The following is a 23,151-nucleotide window of genomic DNA, read 5'->3' on the forward strand; positions in this document are numbered from 1 at the left end:
GTCCTAGGAAAGTTAAGAGAAAGTTCATATTGCTTAGACTCCTTTCTGATGCTTGGCATACAGTAGATGCTCAAAAATATATTTGTTGATTAAACCAAATAAAATGCAGGAAAAAAACCCTAATTTCCATAGCTCTAAGACAGTCATCCCCTCCTTTAAATGAGCAGGAATATCAGGCCCCATTTAGTTTAAACTTCTGCATACATTTCCCTTTCTTCTTCACATTTGCTGGTTAGTGATTATGCTTTGAATTAGTAAGGAGATGGGCGAAGGGATGAGTGAGCCCTGCCACATTTTGGTTTGTTGAATATTGCAAACTGCTTTGAGTTCAAAAAAACCCAGAGCATGTTTGGCAAAGCCCTTTCCCCTCAATGTTTTAAGAGCATGTGGACTTAGATGGAAATTTAATCTGCATGTTCATTTACACGTAACTCATCAAAACATTTTAAACAGTGCTTTGAAGTCTGCAGAGCCTTTTCAATCTTTTTTATGGAAACCTTTGAAGCATTTTGGGAGTTTTCATGGAAATCTGTGTTTGGCTAAGACCAAGCTGGACCCTCTTTCCATACTCCTCAAATATTTCATATTGATCTAAATATTGCACCCTATATTCACATGGGTTCTGTTGCTGTGACAACCCATTCCTCCGTTTCTAAATGAATTTTTATTAAACTTTATAGAGAAATGAACAAAATAATTAAAATTTGAAAGGAACAAAAAGAAAACCAGTCAGCTTTTGATGGATAAAAGCTAGACAAAGTCAACCATTGATGGTATTCTGATAGAATATAAAGGTGCCATGGGCCATTCACACTGGCCCTAAGAAAAATATTTCTATTTTGTGCGAGAATGATTCACGTCTCTATTAGTTATAAAACTCAAAATGCTAGAAACATTTGTTGAGTTTCAGTTAGATTTTTAAAATATTGACAAATTGCTGACAGGAAGGCATGGTCATGTTTGCATTTTGGATAGGCAGTTGCTGCAGCAGTGGAGGATGGATCCCAGGGCTGGCTGATTTAGCTGTATACTGCAGTAGTCCATATGCTAAAGTGGGCAAGCAGGCACAGATCTGAGAAATATTTAAAAAGTAAGTTAGCAGGTCTGGACGATGACAGATGAACTTAGGTGAGTAAGTGGATAGCAGTGATAGCAAGTTAGGTTAGGAATGTAGGATAAAGAGCAGTGATATGGTTTTTATCTGTGTCCCCACTCAAAACTCATGTCAAATCGTAATTCTGTATGTTGGAGGTGGGGCCTGGTGGAGGTGATTAGATCATGGGGGTGGATCTTTCATGTATGGTTTAGCACCATCCCCTTGATGCCATCCTCATGTCTCACAAGATCTGGTTTTTTAAAGTGTGTGGCATCTCCTCCCTGGCTGTCTCTCTTGCTCCTGCTCTGGCCATGTGACAGTGCCTGCTCCTAGTTCACCTTCTGCCATGATTGTAAGTTTCCTGAGGCTTCCCCAGAAGCTGATCAGATTATAGCATCATGCTTCATGTATAGCCTGCTGAACCCAGAGCTAACTGAGCCTCTTTTTTAAATGAATTATCCAGTCTCAGAGGTTTCTTTATAGCAATGTAAGAATGGCCTAATACAAGCAGGTTTGGAAAGAAAGAAAGATGATTAGCTCAATTATAGACATGTTGACTCCTACATGTAAATGGAGATGTAAGGAGATATTTGACTTACGATTTTGAAGCTGTGGGGAGACATCAGGCTGGATAACAATTTGTCAGTCACCAGCTTATAGCTGGGTACTTATCGGTGAGAGGTGGGTAAGCCCAGTTGTGAAGGTTTATAGACCAAGTCCATACTTTTAGAGATGGAGGAGATCTGGGGGAGGGCACAGCATAAAGGGAGAGAACCTTTCTGGGTGGTAGTGATATGAGCATGCTTTTAGGCTGAGGAAAGTGAGCCTGCTTAGAGAATGGAACATCTGAAGAGTTAGGGTTGAGCTGGAATTTCCCAGGGAAAAAAATGGTAGGAACAAGGCGGAGGACTCGGTCAGCATTAGGTCAAGTTTTGGCAGATAGGAGAAAGAACCTGTTCTCTGAAACCAAAGGAGAAGATGATAAAATTTTAAGATGGATGCATATGTATGTGTGAGTGTATATGCTTTAATTTTCTCAAGAAGTGATAGCCAGTGTGATTGTCATCAATTAGAAATATGAACATACTTGAAATATTAAAAAGTTAGAGGAAAATGGAGAATAGTCAGTGTACATTGATGTGGGGTAAAACATGCATGTAATAATTGCTCAGAGAAATAAGAGGCAACTGGCCTTGAATTAATCATTTGCAGTGACTCTTACAGTTGCAAGCAACAAAAAACCAACCAAGGATTAAGAAAAAAAAGCATATGTGTTGGCCTACATGGTTAGCTATCAAACAGTGTCTTCGGGAATCTTCAGCCTCCACTTACCTCTGAGTTGCTTTAATTTGGAAACAGGTGCTTCTGTGTGGTAGCAGCAGATCCGGACTTATATATCCTTTTGGAAAGATAAGGTTGAGTTTGAAGTGCTGGAGTTTAAGATTTCTGACATGGAAAACTGGGGAATAACATGTTGCAGAGTCTGGCCACACTAATAGTTAATTCAAGTAAGGTAGGGAGAGAGGTAGTTTGAAGTGAAGAATCCAATGAAGCGTGAGACTAGGGTCGGGGAACTGTCACAAGGACACATTTATGATGATGTCGGGGTTGGCATAGAGAAATCTACTTTGAAGGAGATGCCAGATTTCCAGGAATGAAAAGGAGTGATTGGGAGGTTGCTTGATGACAGTAATAAGAAAAAAAAATACATGATATAAGTGGATGTTATAAGCAAGTGAGGACAAGGTTTATGTTTGGAGGAGCACTATGAATTAAAAGAATCCTGACTTCTAAGTCTTGGAACCCAGATCTAATTAATTCAGATTAAATATTGGTATATTTGGCAAAACTGAAGAGAGGGCATGGGTGAACCGAGCTGGCTGAGAGACTGGAATCAAGTTTTTCTTCACAGATGACACTGTCTTTCTCTACCACTCATTTTGCATCTCTTCATCATTTGGACCTATTCTGCAAAAGATGACAGCTCATGTGTTTACAGTGTTGCCACACAAGAAGAACTCTTCCCTTCTCTTAGCTCTAATGGGAAACATTTCAGGGGAGGACTCTGGCACAGCCCAGTTAGGTGCTCACCACTGGTTCGAATGCAGCCAATGATGTTGGGTGGCTATGATTGCTACAGTTAGGGTTGAGGCCAGCCCTACTCTAATCACTACGCCAGGGAGGTGGGACCTATGAGACAGTCTTCACAATAAAACCCAAGTTCTTACAATAACCTGTAGGCCTCCATGATCGGATTCCCTGCTAGCTCCTTGCCTTTGCCCACATTCCTGCCCCACAGATTTCACTGTCCTTCCCTGGTTAGATAAATGTGCTTCAGATCAGAATCTTTGCCTCTGCTGTTCCATAGAAATGGTTTCTCTCCAGATGCTCGCATGGCTCAATTCCTTACTTCATTCTTGTCTCTATTTATAAATCCATCGCTATTCAGAGAGGTCTTTCCTGGTCATTTTAACCAAAACTGTGCTTCCTCCCCATCTAATCTCTAGCTTCTCTTGCTTGTTTCTTCATAACATGTGTTATTTCTTTACATATTATATATTTATCTTGTCTACCCCAAGAGAATGTAAGCCCTATGGGAATAGAAATATTTGTCTGTTTGGCTTATTGCTGTATCTTCAGCTGTTCAAGTGCTGCCTGCTTCCTGGCCTCAAGGTGGGACAGTTTTGCAGTGAGATTTAAATTTCAAAACTCACTTTCCTCAACAATTAGGCCAATCCTTGTTTGGCTTCATCCCCTTCTCCACCCTGCTTCACTCCCTTTCTTACAAAAGAGTTTCCTGAGAATGTTCCCACGCTGAATCACATACAACTGAATCTCTGTCTCAGGATCTGTTTCTGGGGAAAATAATGTAAGACATTTCCATTCAAGTTACCTGCTTTATATATTATCTACTGATTATATATATATATATATGTGTGTGTATCTACTGATAATATATATATATCTACTGATAATATATATCTCTACTGATAATGTGTATATATATTATCTACTGATTATATATATATTATCTACTGATTATATATATTATATATTATCTACTGACTATATATATCTACTAGATGATATATATATCTACTGATAATATATACATTATCTACTGATTATATATATTATGTACTGATTATATTATGTACTGATTATATATATGATCTACTGATTATATATATATAAAATCTACTGATTATATATATAAAATCTACTAATAATATATATAAAATCTACTGATAATACATACATATAATCTACTGATAATATATAATCTACTGAAAATATATATAATCAACTGATAATATATACATAATCTACTGATTATATATAATCTACTGATAATGTATATATTATCTACTGATACATATTATCTACTGATTATATATACGTATTATCTGCTGATTTTATATATATATATATATAGAGAGAGAAAGTTTCTAGGGAAACTAATGTAAGATATTTGCATTTAAGTTACCTGCTTTGTATGTTATCTACTGATTATATGTATAATCAGTACATATATATATATAGACAAAGTATACATATATATATATATATATATATATATATGTAGACAGAAAGAGAGAGAGAGCCAGTGACAATTTAATGTGCACTTTCTTAGTTAGTGGTACCTGCTTGTGGTTGTGTCCCTTATGTTTGGGTCTCTAACCACATGAGCATCGTAGAGGCAACCAGAAAATTTCAACAGTTTTCCTCAGGGCAAAACAAAGATCTAAATCATCCCTGAACAACAAAAATGCAATACAAGTCGCATATGTGATTCTAAATTTTCCAGTTAAATTGCACACATTAAAAAAACTAAAAAGATTTTAAAAAGGTAAAAGTACTTTTAATTATATATTTTATTTAATCTAATAATTCAAAATACTGCCACTTTGACATGTAATCAGTATAAGATTATTTAGATATTTTATGTTCTTTGTTTTTAGGAATAGCTCTTGGAAATTAGATGTACAACACATCTCAATTTGGACTAGCCATATATATATATTTTTTTTTGCTCAGTAACCACAGGTAGGTATCACATGGGAGAGTGCAGAAGATAGTCTGCTTTGGTCAGAATCATTTAACTTTTGATTAATTCAATCAAAGTATAATTTCTCTCTTACTGTCTTGATTCTGCAATTTTTCTTTAGTTGCTACAAATCTGCTACTCAAAGGCTTAGCAATATACAGTGATAATGAAGGATTCTGCAGGGCTGCTGAAGGTCACCTGTATCTGCCTGCAGAATGCAAAAGAGAAGCAGAGTTTCTTTAAAAAAAAATTTATGATGCTGATAAATACAGGGTCAGAGGCCCCCATCATTAAGAACATGGTGTTTCCCAATATTTGTGAATGCTGAATTAATCCGATGTTTCAAGTGGAAGATAAAGTTGACTATGTTTTATTTTAGCCATTCCACTGGGCTGGTGGCTGAGAAAGCAAGTCTGAGGCTTTACAGCACATGGAAGGAGGCTGACGGGAAGCTGTGGAAGGTTGGTTCCAATTAGTCTGAGGTTAGCAAGAGGTTTAGCCTCATTCCTGTCTAGAAGCAGGGTGCTAAAACTCATGTAATGCAAATGAAAAAACAATGAAAAAAATTTACATACACAGAGCTTTCATATATAATGCTTTCATGTATGTTATCTCTTCTTTGATTTGGCATCCAGAGATAGGTAGGACTTGTGTTACCTCTTCCCATTCCCTGGGCCATTGTGGTTAATACCTTGCCTCTGGACACACAGTTGCCAGTGCCTGATCCTGAACTTAAACTGGAATCATTTGATTGTTACTTATTCCCATCACACCCAGACATCGCTCATAAACCACCTACAATGTAGGTGCTTGGGAATAGAAAAAAAGAAGAAAGCAAGGCCTCGGATCATTTTTACAGTTAAATAATGTTAAATCTTTCCTGATTTATATATTTTCCCTTTCCTGATAAACTGTAAGTGGAAGGCTTTCCAGTCCTTTGACTTAGCTTTGGAAACTTGAAAAATTCTGGATATTACGTTGCTGCAGAAATTACACATATGTGTTTTTCCTTCCTGAGCTTTTGCCAAAGGTACTAGTGTAAAAACCAAACAGCTGAGAAATCATTGCCCCGCCTCTCTTGGCACGGCCTCCCCACTCCCACTTCTTTCCTGGGTCTGGTGTTAGCTACACCCACACGGTAAATTTGAATTGGGATCCAGAGCTCCCTGTCATTTCTTTAGGCTGTGTGCAAGAACTGCAAGAAGTTAGTCTCCTCTTGAATAAGACAGGCGCAGAGGAATTTAGGCAGTTCCAAATTTTCAAAGACAAAGATGAGATCATCAGATGGCTTTTCAGTGTCATATGATTTGCAGGATACTAGTTAAATAAAATAACTGTAAACTATAACTTTTGTTCCAGATTTTGTACTCAAACTTAGCTGCACATTAAAAACCCAACGGAGGAGCTGGTTAAAAGAATATGCTGGGACCTATTCCTGTCCTACACAGATTCAGATTTCATTCACCTGAAGGGGGGTCCTGCTCATTGGTGTGTCGGGTGATTCTGATGTGAGACCCGGGTCAAGAACCATTGTAAATGTACAAATTTTTTGTAAAGCAAAATTTCAAATCACTCTTTCCTATCCATGCAAACTTTTCAGAATTTCTAGAAAAATCAAACTTCATTTCAAAAGTGCAATTTGAAGCTTTAAAAGGAAAATGAGCTGCTTTCTGATTCAGAAAGGACTACACATCCTTTTAGAGGACAGATTAAACGGGTGATAATTTACACTGGTCTCTTGGAATGACCTTGGAGAACGGCAGGGTGAGACAAGAGGTGTAAAGTGGAGACTGCTAACCAATGTTCGTCTTTTTCACTCTTTCTGCTCTCTCTCTCTCTTGCTCCTTTTCTCTTTTAATCAACTGATGACATTGATTGCTAAGTCAAAGTTTTGTCATCGTATTATTTGCTGCTTTTGTAGAATGAAGTTTTATACCCTTGGTCTGTTTTGGGTGAGTGACAGAGCAACTAAGACCTGACTTAAAGTCTCAACTCTTCCTCTTCCGTGCTATATGTTAATGACAAGTTCCTTAAGTCTTTAGTCTTCAATATCCTCATCTATAAAATGTGAACTAGTAGTTATGTCATTTTGCTGTCAAGGAGATTCACTTAGACTACCTACAAAGAGTTTAACACTGAGTTGGGTGCATTTAGTGAAGTTATTAATTCTTGCCTTTCCCACCATAGAAAATGTATGTAAATTATAACAGACAAATGCTCAGTGAATCTTAGTTTCTCCTAGTCCTCTTCCCTTCCTGAGTTCTCCTTAAGAAACCTGAAACAGTATCTTCCCATGTACACCAGCTCTCTCCCTAGCCCTACAAAATTTTTGCCATTTTCTTACATGGCTCTTGGTGTTTTCTGAAGGTCAATGGTCAATATTGCTTAATAGAAAAACTGTCCATTGTAGCAATTTCACTTATTTTAACTCATTTTCCTCCATTTCAAACCCCAATGTTGGTTTGTATTGTTGAGTAAGTTTTTCCTTTTCATATTGCCATCTTTGGAGGCATATGCCACTGGGGCCTGTCCACTGAATTACACACATCCTCTTTTTCATTTCCATTAGGTTGGTGCAAAAGTTAGTGCAGTTTTTGCAGTTACTGTTAATAGTAACTTTTGTATAGCAATTGTGGCAAAACTGATATCTTTTTTAAAAATATTTTTTATTGTACTTTAGATTCTGGGGTACAAGTGCAGATCAAGCGGGATTGTTGCATAGGTACATACATGGCAATGTGGTTTGCTGCCTCCATCCCCCCGTCACCTATATCTGGTATTTCTCCCCATGTTATCCCTCCCCAAAACTGATATCTTACAGCTCAAGAAGAGCCTTCTTTTTTCAGCTTTCAGATGTATCGTCCTTGCCTTTCCCCACCAACTCTTGCTGTAACTATTCCTCACTTCAAAACCAACTTTCTTAGTGAGATCTGCCACACAAGGCCTCCCAGATTATGCTCTGCACATAATCAGGGACAGACCATGCACACAGACTAGGTTGTGTTTCCCCCAGAAGTTTGCAGTGCACAACCTGTATAAACATGTGCCTTTAATACTCCTACCAAATTATTTCTCATGAGTTATTCAAGAGTCTGCTGTTTTCTAAAGCAGTTGTATCATCTTACATTCCCACCAGTACACATATGTGAGAGTTCCAGATCCTCTACATTCTCACCAATACTTGGCATGGTCGATCTTTCTAATTTTAACCCTTCTAATAAGTGTGTAGTAGTATTTCATTGTGGTTTTCATTTGTATTTCCCTGATGACTACTGATATTGAGCATCTTTCATGTGCTTCTTTGCTATTTGCAAATCTTTGGTGAAGTGTCTGTTTCAATCTATTTGCTCATTTAAAAAATTGGGTTGTTCCTTTATTTGGTATTCAGTTTTCCCAAGCACATGTACACACACCCCTAGCATATAATGTATTATATACATAATACATAAAATATACTTTTGAATTTTGATAATGTCTCTTTGCCAGCTTATAAATTCCTCAGAACAAAGGAGTTCCTTGAGAACAGGAGACATTATAATATGTAAATCTAAGGCATCCAGCTGAGATTCAAGTACTTGATGGATACTTCTTAAGCATTTCATGGTGATGGGGACCAGTCCACATGTCTTTCTCACACATTTGGATACCATGCTGCTCAGAGTCAAACGTTATTAACGTTAAGGCTCTGGATTAACCTAATCCTATTTAAAGAGTTCTATATGGATAACATATGTGACACAATTTGCAATAGAAGTAATTTTTACAGTTATTTTAGAGAATGAAAATTCAGTAGTTTTCCCCAAGTAGCTAAACCGGAAAGCATTTATTTCTAAATTATTAGCAATTTGTTTAGAGCAGCAGTTTCATATTTCCAGTAAGCTATCTTTGTAGGTGATTTTAAGTAAAAAATACACAACTTTAAAGGAGCTAGTGTCTGTTTACTCAAATGCACAATGTGTCTGTATATTGTCAAAGGGAAGAATCATGGCTTTTGAAAATAATTTTAAGAGGTCCATTCCAATTGGCAACCCTACTGTGAAATATCTTACAAAGCATAATGTCCTTTGGAATGAATGTCACATGAAAGTGAGTAAGAATAATATGTTAAACTGGTCATAGTGGTTCTGCAGGTGCTGACTTTACTCAACCACATGGAAGTTTAGTCGCAGCATCTCCTGTAAATTGTGCGAAAAGATTTTTCTGTTGGATAAAATGATACCACATGCAGAATTGTGGCACATAGTACTAGTTCTTTTAATTTGAGCTTAATTTCATTTTTAGCTCTATAATGGCCAATTTCCAGTGGGCCATTGAGACCTTGATAGATTGCCCAGTTCTTCCTCACTCTCCTGGTGGGCTGTCAGCTAGCCAGCCCAGAAATTTATTTCCCTGAGCCACCCAAAGAGATGCCTCAATTCCCCCACTCTGATGTCTCACAACCAGAGATCATTCTGGTTGCAATTTTAAATCTATTTTCTTTTGTCTCATTCTTAGATCCTAACTGTTTCACCCTACCTGAATAGCATAACTTCCTGGAGGAACTTCTAGATTGAATGCTCTACCCACTTAATAAAATGAAACTATTTTGTTGAAGTTTTCTTATTTTCATGACTGACTTACATATGGAACTAAGTATTTATTTTTTTCTCTGTTATTTGGACAATAAATTAAACTACCAAAATCTTGTAGCAATCTCCTTTAGTCACCACCATTTCACAGAAATTTATGGAGAGCTCATGTGAAGTCCTAGACACTTCACATGTGATCTTTAATTTTGATAAAAATATTGTAAGATAGGTCTTAATTCACACATTTTACAGATGAGAAAACCAAAATTACCTCCCAAGATTACACAGCCATTCAGTATCAGAGCTTTTTCTTGTTATCAGTAGTGGCAACAATATTTTTTTAACCTGTTAAAACTTTGTGCTAGAATTAAAAAAAAAAAATGGTAGAAGTACCACCATCATTAGCATTAACACATTTTGAAAAAAGTTAATGGTTCACATGAGAAGATAGTATAACCATATTCATTTCCAGGTCTAAAAGATATGAAATACAAACTAAAGGCTTTAAGGTCATCCCGTTGAAGAATCAAGTATTTCAGCATATATTACCACCCATTTTTCTATTTGGTAAAGAGAGCAAATGTTTGATTGCTTACATATGTGAACTTCCAAAGTTTATTACTTTGGATCTTCTGTTTTCTGGATTGACGAGGGTTCTTTTAAAAAAATATATGTTTTGCTAGTTTTAAAATTTCACAAGCAAATATCATATCATGTATAGTTATTGAAAAACAGCCATTTAGACGACTTACAGTCATCCTCCATTCAGACACAAGCAAAGAGGGCAACTTTCTAAAGCCAAGGTTAACATTTCTGTGAAGGATATTTCAGAACTCTGGAATAGACAAAGCTGTTAGAATGTAGACATCATTGCTTGTGGGTGCTGGCAAGATCAAATTAGATAGAAATTGACACTACACAAAATTTATCAATTTTTCTAACATGTTAAAAATGAAACAGATTAATATTGTGTTATTAGATTATAACAGAAGTTTATAAACAATGAGTACATAAGAAAGACAATGTTGGGGGACTTTTCTCAATTAATTGATGAGCGCGAAGCAGTCAGTTCTTAAGTCCTTTTCCCCAGACCCCACTCATGTATTTGTTGAACATGTGTTAATAAGTGAACAAATCCTTGTTCTCCTGGGAATGTGGTCTGAGAAGGAGGCGAACTAGACATGACACCTACATGCCGCCCACAGTGGGGAAGAGGCCAGTGACAGAGCTCTGTGTTCCAAGGATCTTCACATCCTTCCAATTCTTGCCAGCAAGATTAAACAAGGAGGATGGGATAAAGCAACTAGAATGTACATGCTAGAGTCAGAATGAAGCCAATGGCTTTCAGTTTCTCAGAGAAAAAGGCAAGTTTTTCATCTGAGTTGGGGGTCAATGTCCCAAGGTCAGTATCTTCGTAGATGCTTTAGGAGAAGGGCTATGAGTTTCTTCTATCATAAACCCCTGGGAGTCCAGCTCTCTTTCGCTCTCTCCTATCCATCTAATGTGGGGCCTGAGAAGCTATTAGGGATCCTATTTTCACTTCCTTTCAAAGATATGAAACAGAGTGCTAAATTGAACATGGAAATCAGGGGGAAGTGTGGCTCCATTTGGGATTATTATAGCCATCTTAGGGAAAACATTGAGTACACTTTTAATACAGTTAAAGACAATTGGTTAGCAACAGGAAGTCAATTTGAATAATAATTCAGCCCAATTAAAGGAGATGTGAAAAGTATTTCTACCTTTGAATGTAGAAAACTTTGTATTGGAGAGATTATTATAGATAGGCTCTTGATCTGTATTTATATATTAGAAGATGCAATTAATTATTAAGATGATGAACAAAATAATAAAACCAACATTAAAAAAAACCACATGTGCTACATAAATCACCTTCCAATCTCAAAATAAGTATTTGGTTAAAATATACAGGTAGGTTAAGGCTTTAATACTAATACATTTTGGTAGCAGCAAAGTCATGCGTTATAACTTGGCATGCAGTGCTATTTTAATCCATCTCATTACAAAAGGACTTGAAAAAAATGTGTCAGAAAAAGAGAACATCTATGGGAACCAAGAAAGCAACAAATTCCCTCTTTTGGCATCACTCTGTCTCCAGATCATTGAAGTCTGAGTCTGGGAAATGGGAACAGGAAGATGGTAGATTCCACTGGCCACAGAGCTGCAGAGAAAAGAAAGCTGACCTCAGAGGCTCATAGTTCTCAAGAAGGAGTCCAGGGCTCTAACAGCTCCCTCATGGTACTTTTGTTGTGCAGTTTCTCCCTGTATCCCTTTATCCAGGTTGTCATTTTCACTCTCCTTAGACCCAATTGATGATTTCAATGATTTCTCCACAATAATCCTTGGGTCCTGGTTCTGATCAGCAGACTAGATGTTTGTTTCATTTTTCAGATTTTCCCTTGATTGGTTCCTGGTTCCTAGTCTCTAAGTTTTGCATTTTTTTTTAAACAGCATTTTCCATATGCTACATCAATCCTATAATCGATCCAAGTTCTTTTATATTCGATTACAGCAATGAAAGCAGTGCTAGTGTCATTAACACTCTTAAAAAAGTATATGTTTTCTTTGGGTGTTTGTACTCCAGTGCAGCTAAAATCCTTGAATTTGTGATATCTGTAAATGGGCAGACCATCTGAATGACTAGATAATCATTTCTATCCATGCATTATTCTTATTTGAAGATCCAGTGACCCAAATTTAATATTCACAAATTCTAATTTCCCAAAGTAGAGGGTTTATAGACGAAATCATTGATAATTTCAACCCTTTACCGGTGCTTCTTTTTGCTTCTGTTTAGATGTATGTTTGGTTTCAGAGTAAATGTTTTAAAAATAAACTATTACCATCAAAAATATTTAAGTGCAATCAGTTGGCACAAGCATTGCTTTCTGTTACTTGGAGGAGAAAATAGGTTTTACTGATGGAAGCAGATACAGAAGCAGAATTTCAGAATAAAAAGGAATTTTTGAGCAGCTGGTGTTTCATTTTTCAAATGAGGAAACTGATAGGAAATAAGTTGTCTTATTATTTCTCAGTCTTTTGATTAAGAAGGAAGATAGACTTGTACACGTGTATACTGTCATTAGCATCAGAGCTGAAACTAGAACCAATCCTCCAGATTCTCAGTCCAGCATTCCACCTCAACAGGGAAACAGGCAATGAATTCATTCGTTAAACATGTTGTCTTTCTGTATAAGCAGAGGAATGGAGATGGAAATGATTATAGGTCAGTGTGTGAATAGTGGGCAAAAAGGTAGATAACTAAATTTCTTCTTTTCTTTATTTTTAAATAAAGTAGATTTCTGAACTCACTTCAGGTGTCATCTTGACTATGTTTAGGAAATTGAATGATAAAGGATCATGTAACACTATGTTCATATAAGACTAACTAGGTTCATGTTTATACTCAAGTTGAAACTGTGTTAGTTTTCCTCAAAAGTATACTGAAGTAAAATAAATTTTCTAATAGTTACTCTTCTAGTATTGATTTACGAGGAAGGAGAAGTGAGCTTACACTGACAAACTGATTAATAGGAACTGCTTTTCCAACAAAGAAATCTTTTGCTTAATCAAAAATTTAGTAGTGGTAGAAGAAAGTCCAAAATGATATGACTCTCTGATGACACCCACTCATCTTCCAGATACAGGTTAAATGCAACTTTACCACTTACCTAGGCACCACCTGAATTTCACATACATTGAGATTTCAAAACAACTCTAAATCTTCTCCAGCACTGTCCTCCTCACATTCTCAGACTTTCTTTTAGCTCTCTTTTCAGTCCACATGAATTGGAAACTCACAAATCTCACAGGTCATATTCAGAAAATAGCAGTTATGAGGGATGAAAGTATCAGGCCTTCATCTTGGTCCAAGTTCAAGTGAACACAGGTTCACACAAACAAGAGTGAAGGCCAGAGGTTTACAGAGAAAGCATCCAGGACCAAATCAGCTGAGCTTCCCCAGTGGTTCCTTTGGGTTGATTACATGGCTGTAAGTAAATTAAAAAAAAACAAAGCCAGGTTTCAGAACATTAAGTAGATAAAGTGGTTACAAGTTTAAACCAAAATTATCATGCATCAGAGTTTGTGAGCTATTGCTATTTGACAAAGCAGCTGTAGTTTCAAGTAATGGCCAACTGGGAGCTATGTGCACTTTCCATGGTATGCGTTGATTTTCAATAGTGATCTATTAGCCAATCCTTCCTTTGAAGGAAAAAAATACAAACAATCCATCAAAAACCACTCTGTGGGGTGTGTGTGTGTGTGTGTGTGTGTGTGTGTGTGTGTGTAATGTGAGTGGTTATATAATTTATGTATGTTTAGGGGATGAGTTGACAGGGACAAGAAAAGGATGTTATTACAGGCAGTCTCTATTGTCATGAGGACGATGTGTTGATTATCCCTATGTTCAAATTGTATGAGTCTCAAATAAATTCATGTTATAACATTAGGCTCTTAAAAATGTTTAAATGTAAATTCTTTTAAAAGGCTGAGTTGATTGTCATAAAATACACAATGCCCAGATAAATATGAATTTCAGATAACAAACAACAAATTTTTAGTATAAGTTTATCCTAAACATTGCATGAGATATACTAAAATTGTATCAGTTTAGTTGAAATTCACATTTAACTGAGTGTCCTAAATTTTCATTTGCTAAATTTTGGTAAGCAAATAACTAAGTAAATGTACAGAAGTCATTCCTTCAAAATCATTTAGTGCAGCATAGCTGGATTGTGCTATTTGAAAATAAGGGAGCTGTTTCAACAGCACTTGAAATAGTTACGATCTGCTGTTGTGTCAACACCAAAAAGCTCATGTGCCTGATTTTTGTCTCTTGTTTTATTTTATTAAGCAATAACCACTACAAAACCCTCGCAGTTATATGCATTTGCTTTGAAAAAGGATGCCGCATTTTAGCTATTGCCTTATCCTTGGAGACAAAAGCTCTGAAAAAATTAGGACCATGTTTGAGTCCTAGATACATACAAGCATGCTCTCCAGCAAAATGCAATGTATTGTTTCAAGCTGATTTTTCCCCCTTTTCCTTGAGCAAAAAGTACAGCATCTTAAACTAAAGCACACTTCTGCGCTTGCTTGGTGCCAGCAGCCACAACACAAGGCTTTCATCTGGGCTTCAAAGTGTGGCAGAGGGAGTTTGGGGGATGGGAGTGGGGAAGAAAGGGAGGGCAAGTCGAATGCAAAAAGGGAAACAAACAAACAAAAAAGGAAAATGGGGGTGAATGAGAGGAGAAATATCCTATCTTTCAAATATCATGTCCCCATGGCTGGGCTGCGAGAAGCAAGGCCTTCAGTTTCACTCCATTGTATATATATTTTTTTGTTACTGCCACTTCCCATGCTGGGAAGATTCTTGTCATCCCTCACATATTTTATCCACAGAAAAGGCTGCCCTGCCCTGTGCTTGGTGATTGAGGCTGTGCCCCTGGTGTGCCACTCTATCAGTGGTTCCCAAGGCTGTCTAGCCTGGGAAAAGCTGCGTGGACACGTTCCAAAATCAGCATTACATGCATTATTGTTCTTACTCTCCCTGATTAGAGTGCACACAATCAAAACAACAGCAACAGCCTCATTTTCTGACCCTCCTCCCAGCGCAAGGCGGTTCTGAGTCTGTTTTTCTTTCTCTAGGTCTTCCTAAAAGTTAACCGCTTCAGTGCTGGTGGGAGTCCCAGACCTCACAGCAACTGCCCTGCAATTTTCTTTGTGATTCTGGGGGCACCAGGGCACTGGGGAAGAATGCAAACTTGCCCTTCTTTGGGAAATCTGGGCAGAGTTAACTAATGGGGCGAAGAGTCAAAAGCTGCGTGTGGTGCGGCTTGGCGAACTATGGGCGTGCATTCCAGGCCAGCTCTTCTCAATGCTGAGGTTGGTTAGGCTCTCTCAGTTTCTCCTACATAAAGTGGCGACAGACGTAAATTGGTGAGGGTCCAGTTGTTTTAACTCTTAAAGCCACAAAAGTCTATCTGCATTAATCCTCAGTGGATTTAGTTGTTCAGTCTCAGTTATCCATATGAAACTCTTCCTAACTTTCTTTGGAACTTTTGGATAATACGTTTTGTAAACTTTTGGAGGCATGTGGGAAAATTGAGTGAAAGATGGCAATTTTTACTTTAAAAGCTACAGTATGTTTACTGTGGCACTATTCACAATAGCAAAGACTTGGAACCACCCCTAAATGCCCATTAGTGATAGACTAGATAAAGAAAAGTGGCAGATATGCACCATGGAATACTATGCAGCCATAAAAAGGGATGAGTTCATGTCCTTTGCCTAGACCTGGATGAAGCTGGAAACCATCATTCTTAGCAAACTAACACAAGAACAGAAAACCAAACACCGCATGTTCTCACTCATAAGTGGGAGCTGAACAATGACAACACACGGACACAGAGAGGGGAACATCACACACTGGGGCCTGTCGGGGAGTGGAGGGCTAGGGGAGGGATAGCATTAGGATAAATACTTAATGTAGATGATGGGTTGATGGGTGCAGGAAACCACCATTGCACATTTACAGGGAAAATCCAAGCCCTGTTTCAGGAAATATAACAATGAAAAAAAATATAGTACCAAAAAAAGAAAGAAAGAAAAAAGACTTCCAACATGCCATTTGTGATTTCTTTATTTAAAATAAAGGAGGACACATGACATACCAGTGGAATTGAAGAATCTGGATGTTCCTTTGGTCTACATTATAAAGTAATTGAGCTGACTTTTATTTAAGGGTGTCAGTGGGTGAAGAGTAAAGAAGGCTATGTATGCATGTGTTAGTACATTCAAAGCTATTTCAAATTGGCAGCATTTAAAGATTCAAGTGTCCTTGAGACTGAAACTGACTGAGGAAATCCTTTCTTCAACTAATCTTGCAAAAATTGATCATACCATGTGGTTGCTTGTTTGTCTATGTATATGAATGTGTAGAAGATAATATTGTGTAGCCAGGACTGGCTCTGTGCCTAATTGTTACTACACTTCGACTGAGGCCACTGGGCTCATGACGGGCTGTCAAAATACTTAGGAAAGTTCAGTTCAATTGAGTGCCTACTGTGTGCCAGGCATACTTTGCAGGATAGTATGTCAGATATGGATACAAACAGCACAAGTCCTCCCTTAAGAAACTTACCATTTCAGAAGGAGAGATGAAATTGGTGCACAGGTGACCACAACAAAATACAAAACCACCACCTTCTGCACAGAAGAAGGAGGAATCTTGGAGGCTAAGAGGGAAGCATAATTGGAAAGGGAGGGTGATTTATAACATCAAATATTGCACAAAGACTGAATGGGACTGAGAAAAAGGGATAGATAATTTTTTGTTTGCATTGATTTTCTTATATTTCTTTTGTTGGTCTGGAATTTACTGATTTTATTTTCATTTGTTTAATGGCCACATTTAACTTTTTAACATACATACTTCACCGAACATTTTTAGACTAAATTTTTGTAGAGCAGTTTTAGATTCACAACAAAATTGAGAGGAGGGTGTAGATATTTCCTATTTACTCTTATCTCCTACACATGCATAGCTTCTCCCATTGTTAACATCCCCCACCAGCGTGACACATTAGTCACCATTGATGAACCTACATTAACACAACATAATCACCCCAAATCCATAGTTTACATTAGAGTTCACTCTTGGTGTTGTGTATTCTATGGGTTTGGAGAAATTTATCGTAAGATGTGCCCACCATTATAAGATGATATAAAATAGTTTCACTGCCCTAAAAATTCTGTGTTCCACCTACCTATTAATTCCTTTCCTACCTATAACCCTTGACCCCCAAAAAAGTATTTTTACTATCTACTTAGTTTTGCCTTTTCCAGAATGTCATATAATTGAAATCATGCAATATACAACCTTTCAGATTGGCTTCTTTCACTTAGTAATAAGCATTTAAGTTTCTTCCATGTTTTTTCATGGCTTGATAGCTCATTTTTTTCACTGAGTAATATTTCAGTGACTGGATGACTGACATTTTATTTTCCCATGCACCTACTGAAGTACTGAAGGACATCTTGTTTATTTTCATGTTTTGGTAATTTCAAATGAAGCTGTTACAAATCACTGTTTGTAGGTTTTTTTGTGGGTCTAAGTTTCAATTCTTTTGGGTATATACCAAGAAGCACAATTGCTGGTTTGTATAATAAGAGTATATTTAATCCTGTAAGAAACTGCCAAACTCTTCCAACGTGGCTGTATCATTTTGCATTCTTAGCACCAATGAATGAGAGTTCCTATTGCTCCACATCCTTGCCAGCATTTGGTGTGGTCAGTGTTCTAGAGTTTGGTCATTCTAACTGGTGTGTAGGGGTATCTGTTTAAATTTGCATTTACCTGATGACATATAATGTGGAGCTTCATGGATGTATCACCAGTGCAGTTTCACAGGGCGCCGTGCTTCAAAGGACCTCACACCCAGTTTAATTCTGTTGTGGCAAATGAAATTTGTTTTAAAATTCTTAGTAAGGTTTGAACAAGTAACTTCATATTTATATTTTACACTGGATACTGAAGCTTATGCAGCTAGTCCTGACTTTGTGTATGCTTATTTGCCATCTATATATCTTCTTTGGGGAAGTAGGTGTCTATTAAGGTCTTTGGCTTATTTCTTAATCAAGTTGTTTTCTTATTGCTGAGTTTTATGCATTGTTTGTATAGTTTGAAGAACAATCCTTTATTAGATGTGTCTTTTGCAAATATTTTCTCCCAGCCTGTGGCTTGTCTTCTCATTCTCCTGACAGTGTCTTTTGCAGAGTAGAAAATTTTCATTTTAATGAAGTCCAGCTTATCAATTCTTTTTTCATGCCTTATGCCTTTGGTGTTGTGTCTGTAAAGTCATTGTCATACCAAGGCATCTAGATTTTCTCTTATCTTTTAAGAGTTTTATGGTTTTGCATTTTTCATTTATGTTTGTGATTTAAGTTAGCATTTGTAAAGAGTATAAGGTCTGTAGGTAGATTCATTTTTTGGCATATGAACTTCCAGTTGTTCCAGCACCACTTGTTGAAAAGACTATCTTTGCTCCACTGTATTGTCTTTGCTTCTTTGCCAAAGATCAGGTGACCCTGTTTATTTGAGTTTATATGTGGGCTTTCTATCCTGTTTGTTGATCTCTTTGTCTTTTCTTTTGCCAATTCTATGCAGTCTTGGTAACTGTGGCTTTATATTCAGTCTCTGAAGTTAGATATTGTCATTCTTCCAACTTTGTTCTTCTCCTTCAATATTGTGTCTTTTGCCTCTCCATATAAGTTTGTTAGTATTCACAAAATAGTTTGCTGAGATTTAACCGAGACTGCATTGAATCTATAGATCAAATTGGGGATTATTGATGTCTTGACAATATTGAGTCTTCCTATCTGTGAACATAGACTACCTATCTCTTCATTTATTTAGCGCTTTTTTTATTTCTTTCATCAGAGTTTTGTAGTTCTCATATAAATCATGTTCATGTTTTGTGGCATTTATATCTAAGTATTTCATTTGTGGGGGATGCTAAAGTAAATGGTGTTGTGTTTTTAATGTCAAATTTCACTTGTTCATTGCTGATATATAGAAAAGCAATTGCCTTTTGTACATTAACCTTGTATCCTGCAACCTTGCTACAATTGCTTATTAGTTGTAGGAGGGTTTTTTTGGTCAATTCTTTCAAAATTTTTACCTGAACAATCATGTTATGTAAAAGGAAAAACACTTTTATTTCTGTCTTCCCTATCACTATACTTTTTAATTACTTTTCTTATTGCATTAGCTATGACTTCCAGTATAATCCTGAATAGTAGTAGTAAGAAGAGACATCTTTATCTTTTTTCTGATCTCAGAGGGAACACTTCTAGCTAACCGTAGGTTTTTGTAGATTTTTTTTTTAATTAAACTGAGGAAGATTTCTCATGATATTTTTTAAATTATTATTAAATGGGTATTGTATACTGACAGGTGCTTTTTCTGCATCTATCTATATTACCATATTACTTTTCTGTTTTAGCTGTTGATGTTATGAATTGCAGCAATTGACTTTCAATTTTGAACCAGCTTTGTATATCTGGGATAAACCCCACTTGGTGTGGTGTATAATGCTGTTTGTACATTGTTGGATTCAATTTGCCAATATTTGTTGAGAATCTTTGCATTTATGTTCATGAGAGATATGGGTATGTAGTTTTCTTTTTTCTGAATGTGTTCATCTGATTTTGTAATTAGAGTGACGCTGGTCTCAGAATGAGTTAGAAAGTATTCTCTCTGCTTCTATTCTCTAAAAGAGGTTGTATAAATTGCTTTAATTTCTTCCTTAAATATTTGGTAACTTTTACCAGTGACTTCATTTGGACATGATATTTTCTGTTTTGGAAGGTTATTAGTTATTCATTCAATGTTTTTGATAGATGTAGGCATATTGAGATTGTTTATTTTTTCTTGTGTGAGTTTTGGCAGATTGTCTTTCAAGGAGTTGATCCCTTTCATCTAGGATATCAAGCTCATGGGCATAAAGTTGTTAATAGTGTTTCTTTATTATCGATGTCCATGAGAGCTGCAGTGATGTCCCCTTTTCCATTTCTGATATTAGTAATTTGTGTCCATTCTTCTTTCTTTTATTCTAGTTAGCCCTGCTAGAAGCTTATTAATTTTACTTGTCTTTTCAAAGAATTAGATTTTGATTTCCTTGATTTTGCCTATTGGTTTCCTATTTTCAATTTCATTGATTTCTATTCAAATTTTTATTATTGTTTTCTTCTTACTTTGTATTTAATTTGCCCTACTTTTTTCTAGATTTCTAAAGTGGAAGCTTAAATTATTAATTTTAGGCTTTGTTCTTTTCTATTACATACATTCAATGTTATAAATTTTCTCCTAAGCATGACTATTGCTGCAGTCCACAAATTTTCAAAAATTGTGTTTTTGTTTTAATTTAATTAAAAATATTTTTAAATTTTCTTGGGATTTCCTCTTTGAACCATGTGTTATTTGGAAGCGTGTTGTTTAATGTTCATGTATTTTGAGATTTCACAATTAGCTATCTGTTATTGGTTTCTGATTATACTTTTTTTTTCTAAAAAATCTAAGGATATTTGATGTCTCATGTACCCTTCTGAACCTGACAAGAAACTTCAGTGGTGACATTTCAACCAAAGAATTTTAACTGACACAATTTTTGAATTAATTTGAAGACTTGGAAATTTGAAGAAGAGATATTCAAGCTATGAATTGGATTTTTCTATTTTATTTTATAAATATTGGCTTCAGGGCTGGGCGTGATGGCTAATGCCTGTAATCCTAGCAATTTGAGAGGCTGCTGCGGGTGGATCACCTGACATCAGAAGTGCGAGACCAGCCTGGCCAACATGGGGAAACCCTGTCTCCAGTAAAAACACAAAAATTAGCTGGGCATGATGGCAGGTGCCTGTAATCACAGCTTCTGGGGCGGCTGAGGCGGGAGAATCACTTGAACCTGGGAGACAGAGACTCCAGTGAGCTGAGATTATGCTGCTTCACTCCAGCCTGGGTGACAGAGTGAGGCTCTGTCTCAAAAAAAACAAAAATTGATTTCAAATTTTTAATAAAAAAAATTGAATTTAAATAAAAAGGTAGCGTTTAATTTTTAAAAGTTCCATACCATCTTAGATATAATATATAAGCTTTGATACTTTAACAAAAATGGGTACGTATTTTTTGGGGATGTGGTTGGGGGTAATTTATTAGGTGAAAGAGCAAAGAAACAAATAAAAACCAAAACAATTTCAGTGGTCTGTTTTAAATTGTACACATACCAACTTAGTATCCTAGATTTTTTGTTATTCAGTTTATATTGTACTATGAAAAGTAGAGCGGTCAGAATCATGAGCTTGAGGCACTGTAAGACTCTGTTGACTTTTCTCCAGTATATCAGGGTGTGAATTTATGGCTTACGGAAGAGAGGTGAGGGAAGGTAGATGAAATTAATATGACATGAAATTTCTAATTATTTTACTGTGTGAGGTTGATATAGAATATAATAATAAATTTGTAGTTTAAGACCTATTCCTATTTGACATCTTTATTTGGGGTGTCTTATAACTTCAACTCTTCACATGCTTCACAGTATCATTAGTGTAGAGAACAATTCCACACACCCAGAGTCACAACTCTAGGTTGAGAAGAATTTTAGTACACGTGCAGAGACAGGTATTATTTGTATTGTTAATGGTGTTTGTCCTGAGACTAAACATTACATTTTATGGCCTGGTTGGGGGATTGGTCATGAATTTGCCTTCAGCCCAGTCAGAAAGATGAAAGGCTGATGTTTACCTTTGAATCACTGTTCTTGACTACTAAGTTCTTTTAGGACTTGAACCAAATAGAGAATGACCCTAAGCTTTGTGAACTCTTAGAAATGGAGCCTTTGCTGCTGCTCTGCAAAGGTCTCCTCCTGAATGAGACTGAATGCCATTCTCCTGCTACTTTAATAACAATCCACAAGATTCCCATTTAGGAAAACGCAGTCATTTGATGACCTAGACCTATACAAGTGGCGAGGTTTTTGTTCTTTTCCTCCTTTTTTCTTCTCTTTCTTTTCCTTCTTTGCATGAAGCCAGATGCATGGCACATCTTTAATTAATATAATAATGTTTGCCAATTTCTGATAAATGGCATTTAGGGTTGCATAGATCATTTTTCAGAAGTGGAATCCTCCTCTTACATTAAATTACTGGTCAATGGTTTGTCTCCCTGCAATTACCTACATATTCTCTAGTGTCTCAAAACATAAAAATAAAAAATAAATTAAAATAGAGCAAACAAAAACCCCAAATCAAAAATAATAACAAGAAAAACTGAATTGTATCATTTGCCCAAGACAAGATATTTTTCTCCCAACCATGAAAACCCCATGATAGGAACTGAGATAACAAATTATAGGATCATGTATGAAACCAGTCAAAACCCAGCTAGTCCAGGAACAGCTGAGTTGGTTTTGGTTTCTAAAGCTACAGGTTCCTCTTACAAAGGAAGATTATGTCTTCAGCCTCAGGAGACAGCCAGGGAGGAGATGTAACACGATGTCACTTTATAGGCTCTCTTTTCTCCTGTCAAACTTTGAATGTAAATGTTTATTGGAATGAATTAGACTATTTACATGATTACATTCTATCTCTAGCATTTCTTCCCCGGAAACAGAGCTGCTTGCTGGTGCTCACACTAATATCTCAAGTTGACCCTTCTTGAGTATGTACTTAAGCAATCACAGTGCAGAAATCTTCTTGGTTCATAAGCTCAGCATATCCTAAAAGGTTTTTGCCATACATGAACTATTAAAGTCACTAATGGGGTAGGATGCAGAGAAGAGCATAGCACTTGGGGCCAGAAGTCTTGTAATTTGACTTTGGTTCCATCGCTTGATAACTTTGGAAAAATCAGCTCTTTT

General features: G+C 36.5%; 1 long non-coding RNA gene across 1 annotated transcript in view; it reads left to right on the plus strand.

The window, feature by feature from the left end:
* The first annotated feature begins 5,509 nt into the window (after positions 1 to 5,509).
* Positions 5,510 to 23,151, plus strand: part of LOC108307850 — a 40,005-nt gene continuing 22,363 nt past the window's right edge. The window contains exon 1 of the long non-coding RNA XR_001826709.2: positions 5,510 to 5,605. This is a non-coding gene — a long non-coding RNA (uncharacterized LOC108307850). The remainder of the gene's footprint in view (positions 5,606 to 23,151) is intronic.

The sequence above is a fragment of the Cebus imitator genome, unplaced genomic scaffold (genome assembly GCF_001604975.1).
Source record: "Cebus imitator isolate Cc_AM_T3 unplaced genomic scaffold, Cebus_imitator-1.0 Scaffold81, whole genome shotgun sequence".
NCBI classification, from domain to species: Eukaryota; Metazoa; Chordata; class Mammalia; order Primates; family Cebidae; genus Cebus; species Cebus imitator.